Source organism: Anomaloglossus baeobatrachus, chromosome 6, assembly GCF_048569485.1.
Source record: "Anomaloglossus baeobatrachus isolate aAnoBae1 chromosome 6, aAnoBae1.hap1, whole genome shotgun sequence".
In the NCBI taxonomy this organism is placed as follows: domain Eukaryota; kingdom Metazoa; phylum Chordata; class Amphibia; order Anura; family Aromobatidae; genus Anomaloglossus; species Anomaloglossus baeobatrachus.
The window spans coordinates 159,602,658-159,620,168 of record NC_134358.1 but is presented as its reverse complement, the minus strand read 5'-3'; the positions used below and the strand labels follow the sequence as shown (position 1 = coordinate 159,620,168).

The 17,511-nt window shown below is 45.2% G+C and overlaps 1 protein-coding gene across 1 annotated transcript in view; it reads left to right on the top strand.

The window, feature by feature from the left end:
* TAF4B (TATA-box binding protein associated factor 4b) overlaps positions 1-17,511 on the top strand; it is a 141,980-nt gene that overhangs the window by 51,207 nt on the left and 73,262 nt on the right. The window lies entirely within an intron of this gene.

Genomic DNA, 17,511 nt, shown 5'->3' with positions numbered 1-17,511 from the left:
ACTTGTGTCAATAAAAGGACATCCTTCCTTTCTTTCACAGGCTTTACATTGCACAGCGATGCTGTCCATGCTCCACTTGTTTCACATATATGATTCAGCTACATTGAAAGTTTTACTGTGGAAAATAAGTATTTGATACACTGATGATTTTGTAAGTTTTCTCATCTCCAACCTGTCCACCATGAACAGGACAAAAGCTGTCTAAGGACACCAGGGACAAAATTGAAGACCTGCACAAGGTTGGGCTGGGCTACAAGACAAAAGACAAGCAGCTTGCTGAGGAGGCAACAACTGTTGGCGCAATTTGAAAATGGAAGAAACACAAGATGACTGTCAGTCTTAGTTTGGGGCTCCATGCAAGACCTTTCCTCATGAGGTAACGCGGATTCTGAGGAAGCTCAGGAATCGGCCCAGAACTACATGGGAGGACCTGGTGAATGACCTGAAGAGAGCTGGGACCACAGTCTTCAAAATTAGTAACACACTAGGTCACCATAAATTAAAATCCTGCAGGGCATGCAAGTTCCCCCTGTTCACGCCAGCAGATGTCTAGGCGTGTTTGAACTTCGCCAATGACCATCTAGGTCTTGCAGCATGACAATCACCCGAAACACACAGCCAGGGCAACTGAGTGCCTTCCTAAGAAGTACTTCAATGTCTTGGAGTGGCCTAGCCAGTCTCCAGACCTGACCCCAATAGAAAACCTTTTGAGCAGGCTGAAAATCAATGTTGCCCAGTGACAGCCCTGAAACCTGAAAGATCTGGAGAAGATCTGTATGGAGGAGTGAGCCAAAATCCCTGCTGCAGGCTGTGCAAACTTGGTCAAGAATTACAGAAAATGTCTGACCCCTGCAACTGCAAACAAAAAGGTTTCTGTACCAAATATTAAGTTCTGTTTTTCTATTGTTTCCAATACTTATTTCTTGCAATAAAATGCTACTTTTTTTAAAATCATAATGGGATTTTCTGGTTTGTGGTTTTTTTTGTTTTTTTTATTCCGCACGTCACAGTTGAACTGTACCTACAAAAAAATTGCAGACCTCTCCATTTTTTATAGGTGGGAAAACTTGCAAAATTGGCAGTGTATCAATCACTTATTTTCCACTCTGTATATGTACAGTATGCATGTGTCGGGATTATTGCTCAGGCAGTGGGTGATGAAAGGCATGTATAAAATTGAGCACTGCAGTTGTAACAAGCATGATGTAAAAATCCTTTTTTTTTTTTCTTTTTTTTTTCCCTGTGTAAAAGGGGCAAAATAAAAATAACCAAATGTGATCTTCACTATTGTGTGTAGATTCTTTTTTTTTTTTTTTTTTTTTTAACGTGTACCTTGCCGTTTTTTATTTCTGCCTTTTTTTTTATTCTTGGAGAATAAAAGGGATTTTTTTTTTTGTTTTTTTTTGTCGTGTATTAAATATTATGCAGTACCGTGCAAAAGATTTAGGCAGGTGTGGAAAAATTGTTGAAAAGTGTTAACATTTTTCTTTTAATTTATAAAATGAAAGTGAACAAAAAAGAAACCTAAATTAAATATTTGATGTACTCATCCTTTGCCTTCTAAACCACATTAATTCTTCTAAGTACACTTGCTTGCAGTTTTTGAAATAACTTGGCAGGTAGGTTTCTCCAAACATTTTAGAGCATGAACAACACATCTTTTGTGGACATAGACTTACACAAATCTTCAGTTTCTTCACATAATCCTACGCAGACTTGATGTTGAGATCATGGCTCTATGGAGGCCATATCACTTCCTTTATAACGCTGAAGACCAGAAACATACTGTACAATGTCATTATGAGTAGTGATGAGCGAACCCGTGGATATTCAGTTTTGTCAAAACAGCACAAACTTAAAAATCCGGTTTGGCAACCAAATTGACCCAGGACAACAAACCCCATACAAGTCAATGGGGGTGAGAAGTTCTGGGCTGTAAAATGGCTGTAGGAAGCACTAGGGGGCTGCAAATGAAAGTTAAATGGTAGGAAGAGCAGGATAGTTATGCATACTGTGTTTCCCTTAGGCTATGTGCCCACATGTGTGCGCTTTGCACAGCAGCGTAATGTCACTCAATGTCCGCTTCAGTGCGCAGCTGAAAAGCTCCGTTCTGAAACTTTGCCGACTGCAGAATTCGTGTGCTCTGGATGCTGCCTCTCCCTATAGACAGAATGGAGACAGCATGCAAAGCGCACAAAAGAAGTGACATGTTGCTTTTTAGAACGCAGCGATTTGGTAGCATGAAAATCGCTGCGTTCTAAAACGCCACGTGGGCATGGATTATGCACAATCTTCATAGATTGTGCTGGGGACGCAGGACGCATGCAGTTACGCTGCGGTGCAGATCACAGCATAACTGCATGCAATAAGCACACGTGGGCACAGAGCCTAAGGGTCACGCTGCAGTTGGCCATTTATGGGCCCTCTTATTAAGTTTCATAAATATTCAGTGCTTCCCCCGCCCACTCTGTCTGTGATTGGTGGCAGACTGCTAGACATGCTCCCCACCCTGTGTCCGTGTTTAATTTAGTCACTTTTTACAGTAAAATACAGAAAATTAACAATTTAAAAAATGACATGGGCTCCGCCCTATTTTTATAGCCAGTGGGGGTAAAACGGCTACAGGATGCAGCCCCCACCTGTGTGTGAGTTTTGCTGTGGCTGGATATCAAAACAGAGGGGATCCTGCGGCGTGGTTTGTTTTTTTTTTTTTTTAAATTCAAATAGTTAGAAGTCCCACAACGATCCTCAGCTCTGCTACGTCTCCAGTGGCTTCAAAGCGGGATAAGGTGTCCGCTCTGGGAAACGCTGACAGCAGAGGGGGGACCAAGCTGTGAGCAGCTGGCATTACTCAGTTCACTGGAGGTCAGACTGGGGGCTTCCCCGCTGCTCACAGATAAAATGCTGTTGGATTGTCACTGTGGCTTCAACTTTTACTGAGGACAGCAAGGGAGACTCTAGTGTGACCCGACTGTCACACTGACTGTCGGACTGCGGGTCACGGCCATGTCCCTCAGTTAGGTCACCTGAGGTCACACCCTGGGAACCTGGGTTTGACCTCCGGTGAACTGAATGACATTACCTGCTCACAGCTGGGTCTCCCTCAGCTGTCAGTGAGTCCCGGAGCCCGCAGAGAGCCGTTTTGCCTCTCCGCAGCTCTGGAGGATTGTAATGGGGCTTCATATGGATTACGTTGGATCTGCAATGGTGTTTGGGGAGTACTAAAAGGGTGAAAGTGTTTGTGTTTCTTTTTATTTCATGGAAAAGATTTTTGTGGTCTTTGTGTTTTTATTTCTTTTCACGTTAACATGGCAGTTGCTTTACCCTAGCTGGTGGTCAAAATAGGGCACAATCACACATCGTTTTTGTGGAGTTTTTTTTTTTTTTTTTAAATCTACCTGGCTAATCAAACAGCCATGCCTATACTTGACATGGCTGTGATAGGGCTGGAAGTACCCGCATTGGAAAAGCTTGCTTGCAACCTTTCAACAAGCTTTATTCGGATGACAAACCTGAACAGTTTAGTTTACAGTTCAGGTTCTCTGATCCCTAATTATGAACAGTCATTGTCCAGCTACAAAATACATTTGAATCCAATCAGATGGTTTCATGATTGTTGCATGATAGATAAGTATCTGCCTGTAATTCTTGGCATTGAAGACATTAATCCTGACCAAAATCACTTCTCCATTTGCGAAAATGCAGCCCCAAACTTGTAAGGATCTTTAACCTTGCTTCATTGTTGCCTGCAGTCACTCATTGTTGTACAGTTCTCCAGTTTTTAGACATACAACCTGCCTTCTGTTACAGCCAAGTATTTCACATTTTTAACATGCTATTAAGCAGCAGATATGAGGTTATGCTGCTGGTTCATGGCATTCTTACGCCGTGCGACCGCCACACTAATAGAGCCCCACTGCCGAAAGCAAATTTTTTCAGCAGCTCGGGTGTTCAGTCATGGGGTGATGGCAGTGCAGTTTGTCACGGCTCAGTGCATAGTGATGCAATACTGAGCTGGCTTGTCAGTAAGTTCTGGCATGTGGTTACAACCACCGCTCACTATGCACAGATAATTTGCTTCCGGAAGTGGGTTTCTCCATGCAGAGTGTGGCTGCACTGCGTCAGTATGCTGTTAAACTGAAGATTATCTCCATATTTGCAGATTAAGGTTCCCCTTAACTCATTAGTTCAAACCACCTGCTTCCGTTTTCTAGCTCCCAAGTTCTTTTAGCTCCCAAGTTTTTGTGCAAGGGCTTTGTTTTGATGTTTAACGCATGGCTTTTTGGCTGCAATTTTTCCTTGAAGACCAGCTTTGGCCAGGCTTCTCCAAACAGTAGATGTGAGTAGCTGGGTCCCAATGGTTGCAGGCAATTCTAAGCTGATGGCACTTTTGGACATTTTACAATTTTGAAGGGAAATGAGCATGATCGGTGTCTCATCTGCTGTACAGCCTCCTTGGCTGACAATTATGTCTTCAGATTTAAAGGTTGCCCATTTCCTGGTCTTTCATCAAAAGAACTTGGGGCCCCAATACTTGTTTTGCACTGGTATTCTTACAACCAGCTGTAAATGCTTGTCCGGCCATTATATAGAATTTCTCATTCTTATATTCTTGTTTTGGCTGAAATTCCTTCAGTCTTTGGTCTAGCTTTTTTCAGTCTTACTGTATGGGGTAGTTCTGGATTCTATAGAGGCCGGGTCTTATACATCACTCTTCTTGTACAATTTGGAGATTTAGTTTTTGAGTGATTGTGATACTAACAAAAGATTGACCAGCCAAGTGAAAGCTAGATGGTGTCAAAGTAACTAATTTGGAATAGGACTGAATAGTTGTTGTGTTTTGTTTTTTTTTGTTTTTTTTTTATTCACTCTGATTTCTTTTAGGTATAGCACTGCGCTTAAGGCTGCAGACACATTAGCGTACGGCATCCGATGCGAGAGCAACGGATGCAATATGCTAATGATCCCTGGCTCAGGCTCTGCTGCGAGCGTGAGCCGAGTGTCATGCAACTGTGACCGAATCTTGCGATCGGGTCCCAGCTGTGAAGCGGAGGGCGGGCGCTGCGGAGGGGTTAATCCTCCCATCTCCTCAATTGTCAGCCCGTGCATATATCTCACTGCACTGGGATAACATCCGAGTGCAGTCCGATGTTTCTCTTGCACCCATTCACTTGAATGGTGTGAATGATATGGCTCTTGCAGAAAATCGCAGCATGCTGCAAATTTTTCCTCAATCCGTTTAGGGCTGGGGAAAAAAAACACTCATCTGAGCTGCAGCATTGTCTAACATGGGGCCGAGTGCATATTCTACTCCTATAGTCTCTATTTTGATTCATATGTTACCTGTACAAATTGGAGCATGACCTTTGTGGTCCCCTAGGGAGGGTACCTTACATTCTAGGTGGGATTTTTGTTCTTGCTTCTATTGGGAGACCTTTTGACATTCTCTACATCACTTAACCTCTTCAGGGCTCCATTACCGTCATGTACTTCAATTACTCCTGCGCTATAGAATTATAGGATGAAGGTCATTATGTTATGTATCTCTTTATCCAGGAATTGTTGGCCCTTTTTGGATAACACATTTCTTTAAGTAGGATATGATGGTGCTTGATCAGCTTATTGTCCCAGGCCTTCTTCAAAACTTCATTAAAGTGTAAGTTTTATATACGATAAACTAAGATGAGAGTTCTGTCTTCAGAAGTCACTCAGGGGCCTGAACTTATTGCAGTGGTTCAAATTGATGTTTCAGGCTTCTTTTGAGATGTCTCTTAAAGAGGTTCTCCAAGAACAAGATGAGAGAAAATAAGTCAGATATTCAAACTGCGTCCCATCCTAGACAAGTGTCAGTACAGGCTGCAGATGGAAGACATACAGCTCATGAGTTTAAACACAGGTTGTTTGTATCACATAAATCAGTCGGAGGCCAGAGCCCGGCTCTCGTGTGAAATGTTTTAAGCCATGTTGATCTTGATGAGATCTCCTGCTTCATAACCCCCTCTTCTGTCAGTTTGACTACTTTTATAGCAGGCTGCATCCAACTGGAAAACAAACATTGGGGAGAATGATCATGGAGAACCTTGTTGTGCTCAGTAAGGAAGTGTTACAGTATATCACAAAAGTGAGTAGACCCCTCACATTTTTGTAAATATTTTATATCTTTTCATAGGACAACACTGAAGATATACAGTACATTGATACAATGTAAAGTAGTCACTATACAGCTTGTATAACAGTGTAACTTTTGGTGTGCCCTCTAACTCAACACACCACCATTAGGCTGGACTCAGAGTGTATGGCATCTGATGCGACATGCTAATGACTCCCGTCTCAGGCTCTGCTGTGAGCCTGAGCCGAGTGTCATGCGACTGTGACCCGATCCTGCAATCAGGTCACAGCTATGAAGCTGAGGATGGACGCTGCGGTGGAAAGGGAGGGGATAATTCCCCCCCCCCCATCTCTTCCATTGTCAGCCTGTGCGTATATCGCGCTGCACTGGGATAACATCCGAGTGCAGTCCGATGTTTCTCTCGCACCGAGGGATACGGCTCTAGCAGAAAATCGCAGCATGCTGCCGCTTTTCTCGCATCCAGAATCTGGATGCGAGAAAAGCTGACTACTTGCTCTCCCTCATTGACTAACATAGGTCTTTCTCGCATTGCATTCGTCCGATTTTCACGCTCGTGTGAGCGTACCCTTAATGTCTAATCTGCTGGCACTAAAAGGAAGTAAAACCCTAAGTAAAAAATAGCCACATTGTGCCCAAATTGTCAATATTTTGTGTGGCCACCATATTTTCAAGCACTGCCTTAAGCCTTTTGGCATGGAGTTCACAAGAACTTCACAGGAGCCACTGGGATCCTCCATGATAACATCACGGAGCTGGTGCATGTTAGAGACCTTGCACTCCTCCACTTTCCTTTTGAGTATGCCCCACAGATGCTCAGTGGGGTTTAGGTCTGGAGACATGCTTCACCAGTCCAGCACCTTTACCCGAAGTTTCTTTAGCAAGGAAGTGGTCATCTTGGAGGTGTGTTCCTGAATGACAGCAACAGTTATACATGGTTATACAACAAGAGGAGGGGCGCCAGCTTGGCAGCCTTATTGGACTTGGATGCCTCAGGTATGGACTGATATTAGTGTGCACCATTCAAAGGGCTACCTTTCATGATTGGACAAGGGTTAGCAGCTGCCTCTGTATTCTTCTTGACTGGTTTTGTTAGAGCGTCCTACTAAGTAGCTGCTACAACCTGCAGTCAGCTCACCTTTGTCAGTTTACATGCTTCTGTGAACGTCAACAGTTCAGTCTCCTGTGCTGAATGACCATTAATTAATGCACGATTACCTCATGGTATGTGACTACCATATACCTAGTTGTGTATTGACCAAACTGACACTGTGGATTAGCAAGAGGAACAATGGTAACATTTTCAATTCCAAGTGATTCACTGATCACTGTGCTTTGTGTTGTCCTAACTCCCGCCGTCTCTTGAACTCGTAAAAATTGTAACTGGGTTCAAGACTGTACATCTTGTCAGAATAATTTGTGAGAATGAGCGTTAGACCTGATAGTTAGTCTTTGGCTGAGAGAGACTTGGTCTGTACTCTGTAGAATTTCATTGACTGTGTATAGGACTGTTCTAGTAAGTGGGTGAATTAATGCAATGATAGTGTTCTTGTCCTTTTTGTTTTTTGAAACTGCAGCTACTACTTCATGGACACAAGACTTTGCCCCTTAGTTAATAGGGACTAGAAGTAAGGCTGGTTTCAGACGTCTGTGTTTAAACAGGTACAAGTTACACGCATAGTTATGTATGTAAAGTTACATGCATGTGTTACACGTGTGCCATCCGTGTTTGCATACTTGTCACATGTACCGGAGAAAAAGCGGTCCTTTTACATATATTTTCTTTACCTGTATCCAGCGCTGATGTCTTCGGCTCTTCTGCCTCCTGCTCCTGACAGCCGCGCATTATACTCATACAATATTCACCCCAGGGAGGAGCTGGAAGCCGGAGCATCATGGGGACAGCGCTGGGGACAGCACCGCTGAGGAAAGAATTGCCAGTGACAGGGGAGTATTCACAAAGCAAGCAGTGTGTAGTGACATCCAGGAGGTCGTTGGAGTTCCCAGTGAACTCTGATGACATCCTGATGACACCCACGCTACAGCGGGTGTCAGGACGGTAACTTCACGGGTTCATCAGAGTTCATTGGGAATTCTAATGAGTCCTCGTAATGAGCCGGCTTCAAGGTCCTACACACACACACACACACACACACACACCACATGTATACACACATGTATACACACATGGATACACTGAACACATACACACATAGCGCACGTGTATGTATACACACACACTCTCCTCTGGATACTCGCCTGTCCCCAACGATGTGGTCCCCGGCACTGAAGTCCCCAGTGCTGCTCTGGCTTCCAGCTCCTCAGTGGAGTGAGTATAATGAGAGGGGGTCAGAAGCGGGAGGCAGTAGAGCCGAAGAAAACAGCGCTGGATACAGGTAAATATAGAAAATCTTTTTATTTCAAAGACCCGTGTTTTCTCCGGTCCGTGTGACATCAGTGCTGCTGGAGTAAAACCGGACGTGTGTGTGTGTGTGTGTGTGTGTGTGTGTGTGTGTGTGTGTTTGAGGGGTCACACAATCCGTGTAAAAAAAAACAAAACACTGCTGTGTGACTAACCGTATAGAATAACATGGGTACGTGTGGCATCAGTATTAAAAACTGATGTCACGTGTACCTGAAACACGGACATCTGAAACCACCCTAAGCAAGAGTCCTCTGATTGTATAAGAATTCCTTCGGAACGACGACTGGTGTCATAGCAGAACAAAGCGAAAGGGAGATCATAGTCTGGTAAGCGAAGGGCTGGTGCCTACTTAATGCTTGCTTGAATTAACCTTTTATTACTCTTGGATTATTGGATCCTTTAGTACATTATACAGGGGTTGCATGAATAATGCTGCATACTGAATAAAGTCTCTAGAGTACCCCACAAAGCCTAGGAAAGCTATAAAGTCCTTTAGTAGGGAAGTATTCCTTATGGGAGTGATCCAGTTTGCATCTCGTATCATGGTTATAACCATTCCCCAATGTTCTAAATATGTTACCACAGATAGACAAAGCTGAAGCTTGTTTTGAGAGGGTTTGCATTTTGCCTGCTCTAGGAATTGTACGAGCAAGATAATGTCATCATAGCAGGTTTTTTTGGTCTCTTAAAATAGTAAATTAATAACATATTGCAATAGTGTAGTAGTTGATGTGCGCTGCCAATACTACGATACGATGGATTGGCAGTTCCTTGCTGTAAGACAGTCCAACCACATTATTTTTCCTCATGAGTAAAGGCAAACTGAGATTTCCCTGATCCATGGCATGAGGACAGACAAAGCATTTATTAGATCTCTATTGCAAGCTCTTGTAGCAGTCGGAGATATTTGTGAGAGAGAAGTGTGTTGATTTGGGACAATAGGCATTATGACTACTTTAACTTCATGATCAATTACACAGGTCTGCAAAAAATTTTTTTTCGAGAGCTGTTTTGGTTATTCCACGTAATCTTTGTTTGAGTGCACTGAATCCGAAAATGACCTCCGTTTTGTCATAGGACATCACGTTTTCTGACAATTTTAAGTAACTATGTTAAATAAGACAATACCTCAAAATAAATGAAAATAGACTTATAAAATCAATTTTTTATTACAAATGTTTCATTAAAATCATTTTTTTTTAACTGCAATGAGCTCACTAACACACACTAAAATCAATTCATCTTCCCTGTGAGGCTTCTCTTGGTATATTTACGCTTGTGTGTAGCATCTGTAATGTCTCTCTGAAGCATCCAACAGTAGTCTGCCATCATTGTAATGCTCCATCTTCCCTGGTATCTTCTTGCCATCTCTTTAATGTCCTGGTGGAATCGTTCACCTTGCTCTTCACTCACAGCTCCCAAATTTTCTGCAAAGTTGTCAAGGTGGGAATGGAGGAAATGCACTTTCAAACTCATCAGGCAACCTAAAGCTTGAAATGCTTTCAGCATTCGTCCGACGATTTGTTTGTAGTCAGGGTCTTTGTTATTGCCTAAAAATTTCTCTACGACCTCTTTTAACCCTTTAGTGACGGAGCTAATTTTCATCTTAATGACCAGACCAAATTTTGCAATTCTGACCAGTGTCACTTCATGAGGTTATAACTCTGGAACGCTTCAACGGATCCCGGTGATTCTGAGATTGCTTTTTCGTCACATATTGGACTTCATGTTAGTACCAAATTTAGGACAATATTTTTTGCGTTTTATTTATGAAAAAAATTGAATATTGGCAAAAATGTAGAAAATTTAGCAATTTTCAACTTTTGAATTTTTATACCGTTAAACCAGAGATTTCTGTGACACAAAATAGTTAATAAATAACATTTCCCACTTGTCTACTTTACATCAGCACAATTTTGTAAACAAAATTTTTTTTTGTTAGGAAGTTAGAGGGGTTCAAAGTTTATCAGCGATTTCTCATTTTTACATCAAAATTTACAAAACCATTTTTTTAGGGACCACATCACATTTGAAGTGACTTCAATAGGCCTAGATGACAGAAAATACCCAAAAGTGACACCATTCTAAAAACTGCACCCCCCCAAAGTACTCAAAACCACATTCAAGAAGTTTATTAACCCTTCAGGTGCTTCACATGAACAAAAGCAATGTGGAATGAAAAAAAGCAAAAATTAAATTTTACCTAAAAATGTTGCTCTAACCCAAATTTATTCACTTTTAGAACAAATAACACAACAAAATGGACCCCAAAACTTGTTCCCCACTTTCTTATTAGTGCGCCGATACCCCACATGTGGTCAGAAACCTCTGTTTGGACAAATGGGAGGGCTCGGAACAGAAGGAGCAATATTTGAATTTTGGAAAGCAAATTTGGCTGAAATAGATTGCGGGCACCATGTTGCATTTACAGGTCCGCTAAGGTACCTAAACAGAAGAAACCCCTCACAAGTGACACCATTTTGGAAACTAGACCCCTCAAGGCTTCTATCTAGGGGTATAGTGAGCATTTTAGATCCACAGGTACTTCACAGATTTTGTTAACGTTACGTTGTCATATTGAAAATTTTAATAATTTTCTCAAAAATGTTGCTTTAGCATCAATTTTCTCACTTTTTCAAGAGGTAATTCCAAAAATTTGACCTAAAGGTTTGTTAACCACTTTTTTATGAGCGCGGTGATACCTCACATGTGGTCTGAAACCTTTGTTTGGACAAATGGGAGGGCTTGGAACGAAAGGAGCAATATTTGAATTTTGGAAAGGAAATTTGGCTGAAAAAGATTGCGGGCACCATGTCACATTTTGGAGGCCCCCTAAGGTACCTAAACAGCAGAAACCCCGCACAAGTGACCCCATTTTGGAAACTAGGCCCCTCAAGGAATTTATCTAGATGTTTGGTGAGTACCCTGAACCCCCAGGTGCTTCACAGAATTTTATAACGTTGAGCCATGAAAAAAAATAATAAAATTTTACCACAAAATTGTTATTTCAACCAGGTAGCTTTTTTTTTTTTTTACAAGAGTAAAAGGAAAAAATTCAGCATAACATTTATTGTGCAATTTCTCCTGAGTTTGGCGATACCTTATATGTGGTGGAAATCAACTGTTTGGGCGCATGGCAGGGCTCGGAAGGGAAGAAGCGCCATTTGACTGCAAAATTGGCTGGAATCTATAGCGGACGCCAGGTTGCATTTGGAGAGCCCCTGAGGTGCCTAAACAGTGGCGGTCCCCCACAAGTGACTCCATTCTGGAAACAAGACACCTCAAGACTTTTATCTAGGTGTATAGTGAGCAGTTTGAATCCACGAATACTTCACAGAATTTGATAAGCTTAGGTTGCCATATTGAAAATTTTCATTTTTTTCACAAAAATGTTGCTTCAGCATCAAATTTCTCACTTTTTCAAGAGACAACAAACCGTGGACCCAACAGGTTGTTATCCAATGTCTTATGAGCACAGGGATGCCCCACATGTGGCCAAAAACCTCTGTTTGGATAAATGGGAGGGCTTGGAATGGAAGGAGCACCATTTGAATTCTGGAAAAGTTGAAATAAATTGCGGGCACCATGTCACATTTGCAGGGCCCCTTGGGTACCTATACATTAGAAACCCCCCACAAGTGACTCCATTTTGGAAACTGGATTTTATTCAGGAGTATAGTAAGCATTTTGAATCCACAGGTACTTCACAAAAATGTTGCTGTAGCAACAAATGTCTCACTTTTAGGCTATGTGGCCATGATCCAGCGACACGGCGTCTAGTACACAGTGTCAGCCTCCTGCAGAGATGTGAGTGTTGTCCACGGGAGAACGCAGCTGCCCATGCCCACGATTTGGGTTCAGGCCGCTGTGGAGCTCTATGCTACCTGCAGAGAACACTCTTGTCTCCGCAGCATAAATTGACATGCTGAGGCTCGGGAAGCTGCGCCACAGGTCAGTTTATGCTGCGGAGAAAAGAAGCACATTGGGCAAGCACATTGGGCATGGGATTTCTAAAAATCCTTCCACTGTGCTTCTACTGCACAACGCGTAGCTATGGACACAGGGACACACTATGGACACACTCTGCGCCCAAAACGCTGCAAATCCCGATTATGGGCGCACAGCCTAAAATGCTACAATGGATGAATGGATAATGTCAAACATATATAACGTCCCACCCCCTGCATATTCTAAGCTGGCGCCCTTTAGTGCCTTTCATGTGGCACTAAAGGGTGCCTAGCCTTGTATTTAGCCCCCCAAAAAATTAATAATTAAAATAAACGACGTGGGGTCCCCCCTATTTTTGATAGCCAGCTAGGGTAAAGCAGACAGCTGTAGCCTGCAAACCACAGCTGACAGCTTCACCTTGTCTGGTGATCAATTTGGAGGGCTCCCCAGGCGTTTTTTTAAAAAAAAAAAAAAACGTGGGGTCCCCCCCAAATTAGATCACCAGCCAAGGTGAAGCGGACAGCTGGGGTCTGGTATTCTCAGGGTGGGAAGAGCCATGGTTATTGGACTCTTCCCAGCCTAAAAATAGCAGGCCGCAGCCGCCCCAGAAGTGGCGCATCCATTAGATGCGCCAATCCTGGCGCTTCGCCCCAGCTCATACCGCGCCCTGGTGCGGTGGCAGACGGGGTAATATATGGGGTTGATACCAGCTGTAATGTCACCTGGCATCAAGCCCTGGGGTTAGTGATGTCACGGCATCTGAACAGGTACCCGACATCACTAACCCAGTCAGTAATAGAAAAAAATAAAGACAAAAAAAAAATTTATTTGAAAAAACACTCCCCAAAACATTCCTCTTTCCCCAATTTATTGAAAATAAAGAAATTCCGGTCGCTGTAATCCATTTTGGAGGTCCCACGCCGACTCTGGATCTTCTAGAATATGGGGGGCACGTTCAGGGAACGTATCCCCCATTTGCTGGAAGAGCAAGCTCTCCATGAGCAGTGTGGGTGCAGTAATCTGAGAATACTGCACTCACACTGCCCCGGTCCAACTTAGGGCAGAGTGACCTGCAGTAACCTCATTCCAGAATATGAGGGGCACGCTCACTGAACGTACCCCCCATTTTCTGGAACAGCAGTCTCTCCATGTGAGGAGTGTGGCTGCAGATTACTGCACTCACTCTCCCCCGGTCCACAGTGGAGCAGCCTGTGCAGCAGCGAAGTCAGCGTCCCTGCTTGCAGGGATCCAGCTGACAGCCGCTGTCCGCGCATGCGCCGCCAGCATTCAAGAAGGAGGCGGCGTGATCGCGGGACGGATCACCAGACAGGTAACGTAAGACCGGGGGCTGGTGGGGGGGGGTGACGGGGGTGACCTAGCGGGACCTGGGGACACCTTTCTGTCGCATGTGACGTGTCACATGCGGCAGAAAGAGCAGAATGAATGCGGCTGCGCGCCGCCATCTTCCACGCTCCGGAGGGGGGGGGGGGGTGGCTCTGGAGAACCGGAGGGGGCTCCGGTGACCAGAGGGCTCCGGTGGACCGGAGGAGGGGTCAGGGGGAGGACATTTCCCTCCGATCTGACATGTTTGATCATTTCAGATCGGAGGGAAATTAATGCAGAGCCGGCGGCAGTTTTCTGTGCGCTTCGGCGCCATTTTGAGTGCTCCGGAGGGGGGGTAGGGGTGGTGGGGGGACTCTCCGGTACCAGGGGCTTTGGGGGCACTAGGGGTTTAGATTTCTTTCTCATCTGATATGTTTGATCATGTCAGGTGAAAAAGAAATCAGTTTTACCGGCCATTTCTTTTTTTTTTTCATGTGTTCGTCGGTATACAGTGTATACCGCCGATCACATGATCGGGGTCCAAAAAAAACACCCCGATTCATAATCTGGGGGGTCTCAGCTACCCCCGGTAGCTGAAACCCCCGAGATTTTCGGTCGCTGGGGGGCGCTACAGGGTTTTTTCGGGCCGCCGCTTTAAAGCGGCGGAACAGAATAAGTACCCTGTTTTGCCGCCGCTTTGTCGTACGGCCGTCGTTATGAGGTTAAATGCAATCCACCCTTCTTTTTGAGGATGCCTCATGGTATTGATATACTCTTGATCAGCTATAAGCCTTCTAATGTCTGGTCCGACGAACACACCTTCCTTCAATTTTGCCTCCGAGGCCTGGAAACTTGGCGACCCAAGTATTTTTTTTTTTAATTAAATATTTTTATTAAAGTTTTACAAGTTACAACCAAATAAACATTGGAGGCTACCCAGCCTCTACACCCCTCCCATCCCTCCCCTCCCCAACAAACAGACTTGTAGAAAGGAGAGATAATGTCAGATCTGCAGCTCCACACATTCCTAGACAAAAGTTTAAGTACCATTATTACGTTTATCAATTAATCCAATTAGACTTTTGTTTTTCTTTGAGTTTTTGCTTTGTTTGGCATTGTACACATTTAAATGTCATTTTTGATGAAGACTCTAAAGGTACCGTCACACTAAGCAACTTACCAGCGATCCCAACAACGATAGGGATCGCTGGTAAGTTGCTAGGAGGTTGCTGGTGAGCTGTCACACTGCGACGCTCCAGCGATCCCACCAGCAACCTGACCTGGCAGGGATCGCTGGAGCGTGGCTACACGAGTTGCTGGTGAGCTCACCAGCAACCAGTGACCAGCCCCCAGCGCCGCGTGGAAGATGCTGCGCTTGGTAACTAAGGTAAATATCGGTAACCAACCCGATATTTACCTTGGTTACCACCGCATGGAGCTACACGTGCAGAGAGCAGGGAGCAGCGCACACTGAGCGCTGGCTCCTTGCTCTCCTAGCTACAGCACACATCGGGTTAATTAACCCGATGTGTCCTGCAGCTACATGTGCACAGAGCAGGGAGCAGCGCACAATGCTTAGCGCTGGCTCCCTGCTCTCCTAGCTACAGCACACATGGGGTTAATTACCTGATGTGTGCTGCAGCTACATGTGCACAGAGCAGGGAGCAGCGCACAATGCTTAGCGCTGGCTCCCTGCTCTCCTACTTACAGCACACATCAGGTTAATTAACCCGATGTGTCCTGCAGCTAGCTACATGTGCACAGAGCAGGAGCCGGCAGCACAGGCAGTGAGAGCGGCGGAGGCTGGTATCGAAGGTAAATATCGGGTAACCAAGGACAGGGCTTCTTGGTTACCCGATGTTTACATTGGTTACCAGCCTCCGCAGAAGCCGGCTCCTGCTGCCTGCACATTTAGTTGTTGCTGTCTCGCTGTCACACACAGCGATCTGTGCTTCACAGCAGGACAGCAACAACTAAAAAATGGCCCAGGACATTCAGCAACAACCAACGACCTCACAGCAGGGGCCAGGTTGTTGCTGGATGTCACACACAGCAACATCGCTAGCAACGTCACAAAAGTTGTTCGTTAGCAGCGATGTTGCTAGCGATGTTGCTTAGTGTGACGGGGCCTTAAAGGTCCAGTCACACTAAGCAACTTACCAGCGATCCCAACAACGATAGGGATCGCTGGTAAGTTGCTAGGAGGTTGCTGGTGAGATGTCACACTGCGACGCTCCAGCGATCCCACCAGCAACCTGACCTGGCAGGGATCGCTGGAGCGTGGCTACACGAGTTGCTGGTGAGCTCACCAGCAACCAGTGTCCAGCCACACGTGCAGAGAGCAGGGAGCAGCGCACACTGAGCGCTGGCTCCTTGCTCTCCTAGTTACAGCACACATCGGGTTAATTACCTGATGTGTGCTGCAGCTAATGTGCACAGAGCAGGGAGCAGCGCACACTGCTTAGCGCTGGCTCCTTGCTCTCCTAGCTACAGCACACATCGGGTTAATTAACCCGATGTGTCCTGCAGCTACATGTGCACAGAGCAGGAGCCGGCACTGACAGTGAGAGCGGCAGAGGCTGGTATCAAAGGTAAATATCGGGTAACCAAGGACAGGGCTTCTTGGTTACCCGATGTTTACATTGGTTACCAGCCTCTGCAGAAGCCGGCTCCTGCTGCCTGCACATTTAGTTGTTGCTGTCTCGCTGTCACACACAGCGATCTGTGCTTCACAGCAGGACAGCAACAACTAAAAAATGGCCCAGGACATTCAGCAACAACCAACGACCTCACAGCAGGGGCCAGGTTGTTGCTGGATGTCACACACAGCAACATCGCTAGCAACGTCACAAAAGTTGTTCGTTAGCAGCGATGTTGCTAGCGATGTTGCTTAGTGTGACGGGGCCTTAAAGCTGGTGTCACACACAGCGACAACGACGTCGCTGCTACGTCACCATTTTCTGTGACGTTGCAGCGACGTCCCGTCGCTGTCGCTGTGTGTGACATCCAGCAACGACCTGGCCCCTGCTGTGAGGTCGCCGGTCGTTGCTGAATGTCCAGCTTCATTTTTTGGTCGTCACTCTCCCGCTGTGACACACACATCGCTGTGTGTGACAGCGAGAGAGCGACGAAATGAAGCGAGCAGGGAGCAGGAGCAGGCATCTGGCAGCTGCGGTAAGCTGTAACCAGGGTAAACATCGGGTAACCAAGGGAAGACCTTTCCCTGGTTACCCGATATTTACCTTCGTTACCAGCCTTCGCCCTTGGTGCCAGCGCCGGCTCCTGCTCTGTGCACATGTGGCTGCAGTACACATTGGGTAATTAACCCGATGTGTACTGTACCTAGGAGAGCAAGGAGCCAGCGATAAGCGCGGCTCCCTGCTCTCTGCACATGTAGCACAGCGACGTTATGATCGCTGCTGCGTCGCTGTGTTTGACAGCTAAGGCTGGTTTCACACTACGTCTTTTTAACATCCGTTGAAAACGTTATTTTAGCGGAAGTACGGATCCAGTGCAAATGCGTTTTCATTTCAATGCATTTGCAATGGACTCGCGTTAACATCCGTTCACCTGCGTTTGCGTGCGTTATAGTGCGGATCCGGTGACTTGCAGTTTTTTAACATGTTTCAAAAACGCTACTTGTAGCGTTTTTGAGCTGCGTCAAAATACTGCAAGTCACCGGATCCTG